This window comes from Arachis ipaensis, chromosome B3 (assembly GCF_059453495.1).
Source record: "Arachis ipaensis isolate K30076 ecotype BB chromosome B3, ASM5945349v1, whole genome shotgun sequence".
Classification (NCBI taxonomy): Eukaryota; Viridiplantae; Streptophyta; class Magnoliopsida; order Fabales; family Fabaceae; genus Arachis; species Arachis ipaensis.
This window is the reverse complement of record NC_142438.1, coordinates 126,221,059-126,232,145: the sequence shown is the minus strand read 5'-3', so window position 1 is coordinate 126,232,145 and position 11,087 is coordinate 126,221,059. Positions and strand designations below refer to the sequence as shown.

General features: G+C 40.3%; 1 non-coding gene across 1 annotated transcript; it reads left to right on the top strand.

Annotated features, from left to right (window-relative positions):
• Positions 1 to 9,945: 9,945 nt before the first annotated feature.
• On the top strand, positions 9,946 to 10,053 carry LOC148572375 (small nucleolar RNA R71). Its single transcript, XR_015908580.1, has one exon. It is a non-coding gene; the product is annotated as a small nucleolar RNA R71 (small nucleolar RNA).
• The last annotated feature ends 1,034 nt before the right edge of the window (positions 10,054 to 11,087 follow it).

Below are 11,087 nucleotides of genomic sequence, written 5' to 3'. Positions count from 1 at the left end.
CATTGAATCGAAGGTCCTTGACAATAGCTTGGATGAGAATCAAGGAAGAGGAGTTAGTGGATCTTAAGTTAAAAATTGGTGAAATCGCTGGAAGAGCTTGTTTGTGTCAGTTGCAGATTTCAAATACGTTCGAGATGGAGACTCAAAAGGCTAAGCAAGATGAACAGAAGCTTTAGCAATTATTTCAACCAGTGGATGATAAGAGACGTGGAAAATTCACTAAGGATGATGAAGTATTGTGGAGATATAAAGGGAGAATTTGTGTACCGGATGTTGAGAGTTTGAGGCAAGACTTGCTGTCAGAAGCTCACAACAGTGGGATGAAAGGTGTATTATGACTTGAAGAAGATGTTCTGGTGGCCTGGGATGAAAGGTGATGTAGCAACAGTGGCAGCCAAGTGCCTGACGTGTTAGAAAGTGAAGAAAGAGCATCAGAAACCGTCGGAAATGTTACAGCCGCTTGAGATTCCTCAATGGAAGTGGGAAGGAATTGCAATGGGTTTTGTGACAGGTTTACTGAGGACTAGGTCGGGATTTGATGCGGTTTGGGTGATCGTGGATTGCTTAACCAAATCCGCTCATTTTCTTCCTATTCGAGTGAACTATTCTATGGAGGAGTTAGCAAGGTTGTATATAAGGGAGATAGTAAGGTTGCATGGTATGCCGTCGAGCATAATATCGGACCGTGATCCCCGATTCACTTCAAGATTTTGGGGAGCTTTTTAAAGAGCTTCGGTACGAAGCTATGTCTCAGTACCACATATCATCCGCAAACTGATGGACAGTCGGAAAGGACTATTCAGACATTAGAAGATATGTTGAGAGCATGTGTGTTGGAGCAACCTGGAAGTTGGGATCGTTACATGCCATTGGTGGAGTTTGCGTACAATAATAGCTTTCATGCGAGCATTGGGATGGCCACGTATGAAGCTTTGTATGGATGGAAGTGCCAGTCTCCACTTTGTTGGTATGAATCTGGTGAAACAAGTGTTTTGGGTCCTGATTTAATAACAGAGACTACTGAGAACATTAAGAAGATTCGTGCCAGGATTCTAACTACTCAGAGTCGACAGAAGAGTTATGCGGATCAGAGGAGGAAACCATTAGAATTCGAAGTCAGAGAGCACGTATTCCTCAAGGTTACACCAACAACTGGGATCGGAAGAGCAATCAAGACCAAGAAGTTAAATCCGAGGTATATAGGACCGTTTGAGGTTTTAAGGCGATTCGGGCTGGTGGCATATTAAGTAGCTTGGACACTTCATCTATCTAACTTGCATGACGTATTCCACGTGTCACAACTCCGTAAGTACACGTCGGATGCGGCTCATGTGTTGGAGCCTGAATCGGTTGAGTTGAGGGAAAACTTAACTTTTCAAGCAACCCCAGTAAGAATTGATGACTCTAGTCTGAAGAAGCTGCGAGAAAAGGAAGTCTCATTGGTTAAAGTAGCTTGGAAACAGGCAGGAGTTGAAGAGCACACTTGGGAATTGGAGTCTGAGATGCGAAAGGATTACCCCGAGCTTTTCTCAAGTAATTCAAATTTTGAGGGCGAAATTTCTTATTTGGTGGGAAGAATGTAAGAACCGCAACTAATCAACTGGTTAATTAAGTAATTAATTGCCCAAGTTAGACTCCAAAAAGTTAGAAAGAGAATTTGAAGTTTTAAAGGTGATTTTTGGACTCGGTGGATTTTTCTGAGTCAGAAAATGTGCTTTCTTCGAAAAATCACAAAAAACTACAAACCGGTAGTTAAACCGGTTCAAGTCTGCCCGGTATAGCACGAGAAAAAGTGAAAACTGTCAAAAACCTTAGAAAAATATTAGAAGTTGAAAACTGGACGTTAATTTTAAAGGTTTGGCCCGAAGTTGGGCCAAATGGGCTAAAAACGCTAACGGGTTGGACCGGGCCCAAGTTGGGTCCAAGCCCAACATATATAAGGGTTCATTTAATGAACCCATGCAGCAACAACACTCATTCAACACAACACACACATCAAAAATTGAAAGAGAGAGAGGAGAAGAGATTGGGCACTATTCACTTCAATCTTCCCAAGATCATATCTTGAGCTTGAGAGCTCCGATCGCCACACCGTTTGCGGCAACGCGTTCCTTGTGAAGAGCTCTACATAACCCATATAAGAAACTGGTAAGTAAAGCTCGAATCCCTCTCAGTTCTTCTCCTCAAAGTTTAGAGTTTTAGGATTTTGGCTAAGTGAGGTTTTGTGATTTTTTGGTGTTTATATTAGGTACACTCTAACCTTTGATTGATGTTGGTTTTGGCTTCCAAAACTATTGGGCAAGATAAGAGGCATTGAAACTCTTGTGAAATTTCAATTATAATGAGCCCTAGGTTGATTTATGATGATTTATGTATATATAGCTTGATTATGGTGAGTTTAGAGCTTGTTAATGCTTGTTGGAGATTCTTGGTGGCTTAGTTTGTGATTAAAAGCTTATCTTGGGCTCAATTTGGGGTTTTCGAGCATATTGGGGATCGACCAAGGTATGGTTTTGGTTTCCTCTATGTAGTATATAATATTCATGGACACTTAGGCTAGCGACCTATAGGATAGGTTGAAATAAAATGATCGTTGGTATGTTGCATGTTGATGTATGATGGTTTATGATGAGTTGATGAATGGGGTTCAATTTATAATGATTTACAATGATATGATGATGTTGAATGATTGTATGGATTGGAAGATGGTTTATTATGAAAATTGTAGTGTTAGGATTGATGAAAGGGTAAGTTTGAATGTGGTTTGATCATAAGTGTTGAATAGTTGATGTTGAAATTGAGAGTAATGAATTGAGAAGAAGAATGTGGTAAGGTTGGTGTATTATGATACAACATGTTAATTTTGATGAAAAGTGGAGTTTTGAATGGTTTGGTATGGTTTGGAATGTGTATGGTAAGAAATTGTGGAAATTGTGAAGTTTGGTAAAATTGGATTTTTGATGAACTTTGCTTGATCATAACTTTGCATCGGTTTTCAAATTTTGATGAAACTTATCTAGAATTGAAGATCTTTGAAAATCTTTTTAATCGATATAAAGTTTCTGAAAATTGAAATTTTGTAGAGGAAGTTATGATCATTCAAAGTTGGTGTTAAAAATCTGAAATTCTGCAAAGTTGCAGAATTTTATGATTTTTGATGAGTGCGCACGCACAGCCTTGTGCGCACGCACAACCCTGCGAAAATCTTATTCTGTATAGACGCACACACCTGTATGCACGCACAGGCAGGGAAGTGCCTACTAGTTGTAGCGCTAGCACAGCTGGTGCGCGCACGCATCAATGGAGAATTGCGATCTGTGCACGTACATACCCCTGTGCGCACGCACAAGTCGGGAAGGGGAGTCTGTTGGGGGCGCTAGCACACCCTGTGCGAGTGAACAGACCTTATGGATTTCAGTATGTGGGTACGCACACACCCCTGTGCGCACGCACACTTTTAAAATCTCCTGGGCGTGCGCACGCACACCTCTGTGCGGCTGCACACACCCTATTTCTCAAATTTTTATTTGTTTTCAACTATTCTACCTTTCCAACAAGGTTGTAAACTTCTTTAACACCATTTTAGGACTCTTGGGCCTAGTTTTGAATACTTAAAACATGGGAAAGAATATAAGGGATATAGATGATATTATTTGGAAAACTTAGAAGATGAAGGTCTAGGTTTCGGGTGTACTGGGGATGGTTTGATGGTATGTGATGAATGGTTGATGTATGAGATGAAAATTGAGGAACGGGTGAGTTAGAAATAGAAATGTGTCGGGCTGGCAGTTGAACCGACAATGTGATATCATAGCCAGTAGGACAGGCATTCATCATATTCATTTTCTATCTGTTTGTATGCTTTGACTACTTGTAATGGCTTGCCTATTTGTATAACATGCCTATATGCTAATTGAATTATTTACCTTACATGCCAATATTTGTGTTTTACTTGCATTGTATATTATCTATGTTTTTTACTAGGATTGAGGAGGTTCGGAAGGCGGTGGCGATGGGATTGCATGGAGGATAGGTTGGTGAAGGCTGTGGGACAGCGGTGTTTGGTTAGAATAGAAATCTCTTAAGATAGATTACCCAGTTTATTTATGTTAAGGTTTATATAATCATGCTTTACCATTTTAGTATGCCTTAAGTTTGAAATTCTGTGATGGATATGAAGTCTAGGATTGCCTTTGGCGTCCCGGGGTCTTATATCCTATATCACTGGGCGTTGTTACCATACTGAGAACCTTCGGCTCTCATACCATATTTCTGTTGTATTTCTCAGATGCAGGTCGCAACCTGGTGCACGAAATTGTGATGTCCAGGCTCGAACTATTCCTGGCACGTGAGCAACTTGGTGCTCTGATCTCAATACATAATTGTCACAACTTCGATACAACTAACCAGCAAGTGCACTGGGTCGTCCAAGTAATACCTTACGTGAGTAAGGGTCGAATCCCACGGAGATTGTTGGTATGAAGCAAGCTATGGTCACCTTGTAAATCTCAGTTAGGCAGATATAAATTGATAATGGTGTTTTCGAATAATAATTAATAGAATAGGGATAGAAGTACTTATGTAAATCATTGGTAGGAATTTCAGATAAGCGAATGGAGATGCTTTTCGTTCCTCTGAACCTCTGCTTTCCTGCTATCTTCATCCAATCAGTCTTACTCCTTTCCATGGCTGGCTTTATGTGATACATCACCACTGTCAATGGCTACTTTCGGTCATCTCTCGGGAAAATGATCCAATGCCCTGTCACGGCACGGCTAATCGTCTGGAGGCATCACCCTTGTCAATGGCTTCATCTTATCCTCTCAGTGAATAATATGCTCACGCACCCTGTCACGGCACGGCTATTCATCTGTTGGTTCTCGATCATGCCGGAATAGGATTTACTATCCTTTTGCGTCTGTCACTAACGCCCTGCAATCGCGAGTTAGGAGCTCGTCACAGTCATTCAATCATTGAATCCTACTCGGAATACCACAGACAAGGTTTAGACTTTCTGGATTCTCTTGAATGCCGCCATCATTCTAGCTTACGCCACGAAGATTTTGGTTAGGAGATCTAAGAGATACTCATTCTAGCTTAATTCATGTAGAACAGAAGTGTTTGTCAGGCACGCGTTCATAAGGGAGAAGGATGATGAGCGTCACACATAATCATCACCTTCATCACATTCTTGGGTGCGAATGGATATCTTAGAAGCGAAATAAGAAGAATTGAATAGAAAACAGTAGTACTTTGCATTAATCTTTGAAGAACAGCAGAGCTCCACACCTTAATCTATGGAGTGTAGAAACTCTACCGTATGAAAATACATAAGTGAAGGTCCAGGCATGGCCGAGATGGCCAGCCCCCAAAACGTGATCAAAGGATCATAAGGTAATCCAAAGATGCCTAATACAATAGTAAGAGGTCCTATTTATAATAAACTAGCTACTAGGGTTTACATGAGTAAGTATTTGATGTATAAATCCACTTCTGGGGCCCACTTGGTGTGTGTTTGGGCTGAGCTTAAGTGTTGCACGTGCAGAGGCCATTTGTGGAGTTGAACGCCAGTTTTTGTGCCAGTTTGGGCGTTCAACTCTGGTTTTGGATCCTTTTCTGGCGCTGGACGCCAGATTTGGGTAGAAAGCTGGTGTTGAACGCCAGTTTACGTCGTCAATTCTTGGCCAAAGTATGGACTATTATATATTTCTGGAAAGCCCTGGATGTATACTTTCCAACGCAATTGGAAGCGCGCCATTTCGAGTTCTGTAGCTCCAGAAAATCCACTTTGAGTGCAGGGAGGTCAGAATCCAACAGCATCAGCAGTCCTTTTTCAACCTCTGAATCTGATTTCTGCTCAAGTCCCTCAATTTCAGCCAGAAAATACCTGAAATCACAGAAAAACACACAAACTCATAGTAAAGTCCAGAAATATAAATTTAACACAAAATCTATTAAAAACATCCCTAAAAGTAACTAGATCCTACTAAAAACATACTAAAAACAATGTCAAAAAGCGTATAAATTATCCGGTCATCACAACACCAAACTTAAATTGTTGCTTGTCCCCAAGCAACTGAAAATCAAAATAGGATAAAAAGAATAGAATATACTATAAATTCCAAACTATCAATGAAACAGAGCTTCAATCATATGAGCGGGACTTATAGCTTTTTGCCTCTTGAATAGTTTTGGCATCTCACTTTATCCATTGAGGTTTAGAATGATTGGCATCTATAGGAACTTCAGATTTCGAATAGTGTTATTGACTCTCTTAGTTCAGTATGATGATTCTTGAACACAGCTTCTTTATGAGTCTTGGCCGTGGCCCTAAGCATTTTGTTTTCCAGTATTACTACCGGATACATAAATGCCACAGACACATAGTTGGGTGAACCTTTTCAGATTGTGACTCAGCTTTGCTAAAGTCCCCAATTAGAGGTGTCCAGGGTTCTTAAGCACACTCTTCTTTTACTTTGGACCTTGACTTTAACCGCTCAGTCTCAAGTTTTCACTTGACACCTACACGCCACAAGCACATGGTTAGGGATAGCTTGGTTTAGCCGCTTAGGCCAGGATTTTATTCCTGTAGACCCTCCTATCCACTGATGCTCAAAGCCTTGGGATCCTTTTTAATTGCCCTTGCCTTTTGGTTTTAAGGGTTATTGGCTTTTTGCTCTTGCCTCTTGGTTTTAAGAGCTTTGGCTTTTTCTGCTTGCTTTTTCTTTTTCTTTCTATTTTTTTCGCCTATTTTTTTTTTCTGCAAGCTTTGTTCTTTGCTGCTTTTTCTTGCTTCAAGAATCATTTTTATGATTTTTCAGATTATCAAATAACATGTCTCCTAGTCATCATTCTTTCAAGAGCCAACATATTTAACATTCTTAAACAACAACTTCAAAAGACCTATGCACTGTTCAAGCATACATTCAGAAAACAAGAAGCATTGTCACCACATCAATATAATTAAACTAAGTTCAAGGATAAACTCAAAACTCATGTACTTCTTGTTCTTTTGAATTAAAACATTTTTCATTTAAGAGAGGTGATGGATTCATAGGACATTTATAACTTTAAGACAAAGTTACTAACTACTAATGATCATGTAATGAAGACACAAACATAGATAAGCACATAACATAGAAAACGAAAAGCAGAAGAATTAAGAACAAGGAATGAATCCACCTTAGTGATGGTGGCATTTCCTTCTTGAGGAATCAATGATGTCCTTGAGCTCTTCTATGTCTCTTCCTTGCCTTTGTTGCTCCTCCTTCAGTGCTTTTAGATCTTCTCTGATTTCGTGAAGGATGATGGAGTGCTCTTGATGTTCCACCCTTAGTTGCTTCCAATAATTGTGTGGAAGAAAATGTATCCCTTGAGGTATCTCAGGGATCTCTTGATTTGCAGTCAAATGTTCTACCACTGAGCTATAGACCCTTGATGGAAGCTTTTGTCTTCCCTTTCCTCTTTCTAGAGGTTTCTCTGGCCTTAGGTGCCATCAATGGTTATGGAAAAAACAAAAAAGCTATGCTTTTACCACACCAAACTTAGAATGTTGCTCGCCCTCGAGCAAAAGAAGAAAGAATAGAAGAATAAGAAGAAGATATGGAGGAGATGGATGGGAGTGTGTATTCGGCCATATGGGTGGGATTGGGTGGGAGAGAGATGTTGATTTTTTGAAGGTAGTGGGTGTATGGATGTGAGTGGTAAATGGAAAAAAAAAGAAGGGATGATCATGAATGGAAAGAGAGATGATGAGGTAGGTGGGGATCTTGTGGGGTCCACAGATCCTGAGATGATCCTGTGGGGTCCACAGATCCTGAGGTGTCAAGGCATTTACATCCCTACACCAATTTAGGCATGTAAAATGCCCTTGCACACAACTCTGGGCGTTCAGCGCCAGGTTGGTGCCCATTTTGGGCGTTCAACGCCCCTTTGCTGCCATTTCTGGCGTTGAACGCCAGAACCATGCTTGTTCTGGGCGTTCAACGCCAGGATGCTCCCATTCTGGGCGTTCAGCGCCAGAACTATGCTCTGTTCTGGCGTTTGAACGCCAGACAGATGCTCCTCCAGGGTGTGATTTTTCTTCTGCTGTTTTTGATTCCGTTTTCAATTTTTATATTTATTTTGTGACTCCTCATGATCATGAACCTATAAAGACACATAACTAAGAAAAATATAGTTAGATAAATAAACATTGGGTTGCCTCCCAATAAGCGCTTCTTTAATGTCAATAGCTTGACAGTGGGCTCTCATGGAGCCTCACAGATGTGCAGAGCTTTGTTGAGACTCTCCAACACCAAACTTAGAGTTTGGATATGGGAGTTCAACACCAAACTTAGAGTTTGGTTGTGGCCTCCCAACACCAAACTTAGAGTTTGACTGTGGGGGCTCTGGTTGACTCTGCTTGGAGAGAAGCTTTTTCTGCTTCCTCTCCATGGTTGCAGAGGGAGATCCTTGAGTTTTAAACACAAGGGAGTTCTCATTCCATTGAAGGAATATTTCACCTCTGTCAACATCAATCACAGCTCTTGCTGTGGCCAAGAAAGGTCTTCCTAGGATGATGGATTCATCCTCTTCCTTTCCAGTATCCAGGACTATGAAATCAGCAGGGATGTAAAGGCCTTCAACCTTTACTAACACGTCCTCTACTTGTCCACAAGCCTGTTTTCTTGAGCTGTCTGCCATCTCTAGTGAGATTTTAGCAACTTGCACCCCATAGATTCCCAGTTTCTCTATTACAGAGAGGGGCATGAGGTTTATTCCTGAACCAAGGTCACACAGAGCTTTAAAGATCATAGTGCCTATGGTACAGGGTATTATGAACTTTCCAGGATCCTGTCTCTTCTGAGGTAATGTCAGTTGATCCAGATCACTCAGTTCATTGATGAACAAGGGAGGTTCAACTTCCCAAGTATCAATGCCAAATAATTTGGCATTCAGCTTCATGATTGCACCAAGAAACTTGGCAGTTTGCTCTTCAGTAACCTCCTCATTCTCTTCAGAAGAGGAATACTCATCAGAGCTCATGAAGGGCATAAGGAGGTTCAATGGAATCTCTATGGTCTCTAGATGAGCCTCAGAGTCCTTTGGTTCCTCAGAGGGAAGCTCCTTATTGACCACTGGACATCCCAGGAGATCTTCCTCCTTGGGATTCACGTCCTCTCCTCTCCTCACAGGTTCGGCCATGGCACTTATGTCAATAGCCTTGCACTCTCCTTTTGAATTCTCTTCCGTATTGCTTGGGAGAGTACTAGGAGGGATTTCGGTGATCCTCTTACTCAGCTGGCCTACTTGTGCTTCCAAATTTCTAATGGAAGACCTTGTTTCATTCATGAAACTTACAGTGGCCTTGGACAGATCAGAGACTAAGTTTGCCAAATTAGAAGTATTTTGTTCAGAGTTCTCTGTCTGTTGCTGAGTGGATGATGGAAAAGGTTTATTATTGTTAAACCTGTTTCTTCCACCATTATTAAAGCCTTGTTGAGGCTTTTGATCCTTCCATGAGAAATTTGGATGATTTCTCCATGATGAGTTATAGGTGTTTCCATAAGGTTCACCTAAGTAATTCACCTCTGCTATTGCAGGGTTCTCAGGATCATAAGCTTCTTCTTCATAAGAAGCCTCTTGAGTACTGTTGGATGCAGCTTGCATTCCATGCAGACTATGAGAGATCATATTGACTTGCTGAGTCAATATTTTATTCTGAGCCAATATGGCATTCAGAGTATCAACCTCAAGAACTCCCTTCTTCATAGGCGTCCCATTACTCACAGGATTCCTTTCAGAAGTGTACATGAACTGGTTATTAGCAACCATGTCAATGAGTTCTTGAGCTTCTGCAGGCGTTTTCTGTAGGTGAATGGATCCACCTGCAGAGGTATCCAATGACATCTTTGATAACTCAGATAAACCATCATAGAATATATCCAGGATGGTCCATTCTGAAAGCATGTCAGAAGGACACTTTTTGGTCAACTGTTTGTATCTTTCCCAAGCTTCATAGAGGGATTCACCTTCTTTCTGCCTGAAGGTTTGAACATCAGCTCTAAGCTTGCTCAGCTTTTGAGGAGGAAAGTACTTGGCTAAGAAAGCCGTGACCAGCTTATTCCAAGAGTTCAGGCTGTCTTTGGGTTGAGAATCCAACCATAATCTAGCTCTGTCTCTTACAGCAAAAGGGAAAAGCATGAGCCTGTAGACTTTAGGATTTACTCCATTAGTCTTAACAGTATCACATATCTGCAAGAATTCAGTTAAGAACTGAAAAGGATCTTCAGAAGGAAGTCCATGAAACTTGCAGTTCTGCTGCATCAGAGAAACTAACTGAGGTTTCAGCTCAAAGTTGTTTGCTCCAATGGCAGGAATGGAGATGCTTCTTCCATGTAAATTGGAATTAGGTGTAGTAAAGTCACCAAGCATTCTCCTTGCATTGTTGTTGGGTTCGGCTGCCATCTCCTTTACTTGTTCAAAATTTTCAATCAAGTTGTCTCTGGATTGTTGTAATTTAGCTTCTCTTAATTTTCTCTTCAGAGTCCTTTCAGGTTCTGGATCAGCTTCAACAAGAATGCCTTTTTCTCTGTCCCTGCTCATAAGAAAGAGGAGAGAAAAAGAAAAGAAGAGGAATCCTCTATGTCACAGTAAAGAGGTTCCTTATTGTTAGTAGAAAAGAAGAAGAAGAAATTCGAACACAGATAGAGGAGGGGGTTCGAATTTGGTGATGATGTGAGGAAGAGATGTTAGTAGATGAATAAATAAATAGAATAAGATGAGAGAAAAGGAGGGAATTTTCGAAAATTATTTTTGAAAAGGAGTTAGTGATTTTTGAAAATGGTTTTTGAAAAATGTTTAGTATTTTTTTTTGAAAAATTTTTAAAATTAAAAATAAAAATAAGAATAATTAGTTAATTAAAAAGAAATTTTTGAAAAAGAGGGAAGATATTTTCGAAAATTAGAGAGAGAGAGAGAGTTAGTTAGGTAGTTTTGAAAAAGTTAAGAAACAAACAAAAAGTTAGTTAGTTAGTTGAAATAAATTTTGAAAAGATAAGAAGTTAGGAAGTTAGAAGAGATATTTTGAAAAGATATTTTTGAAA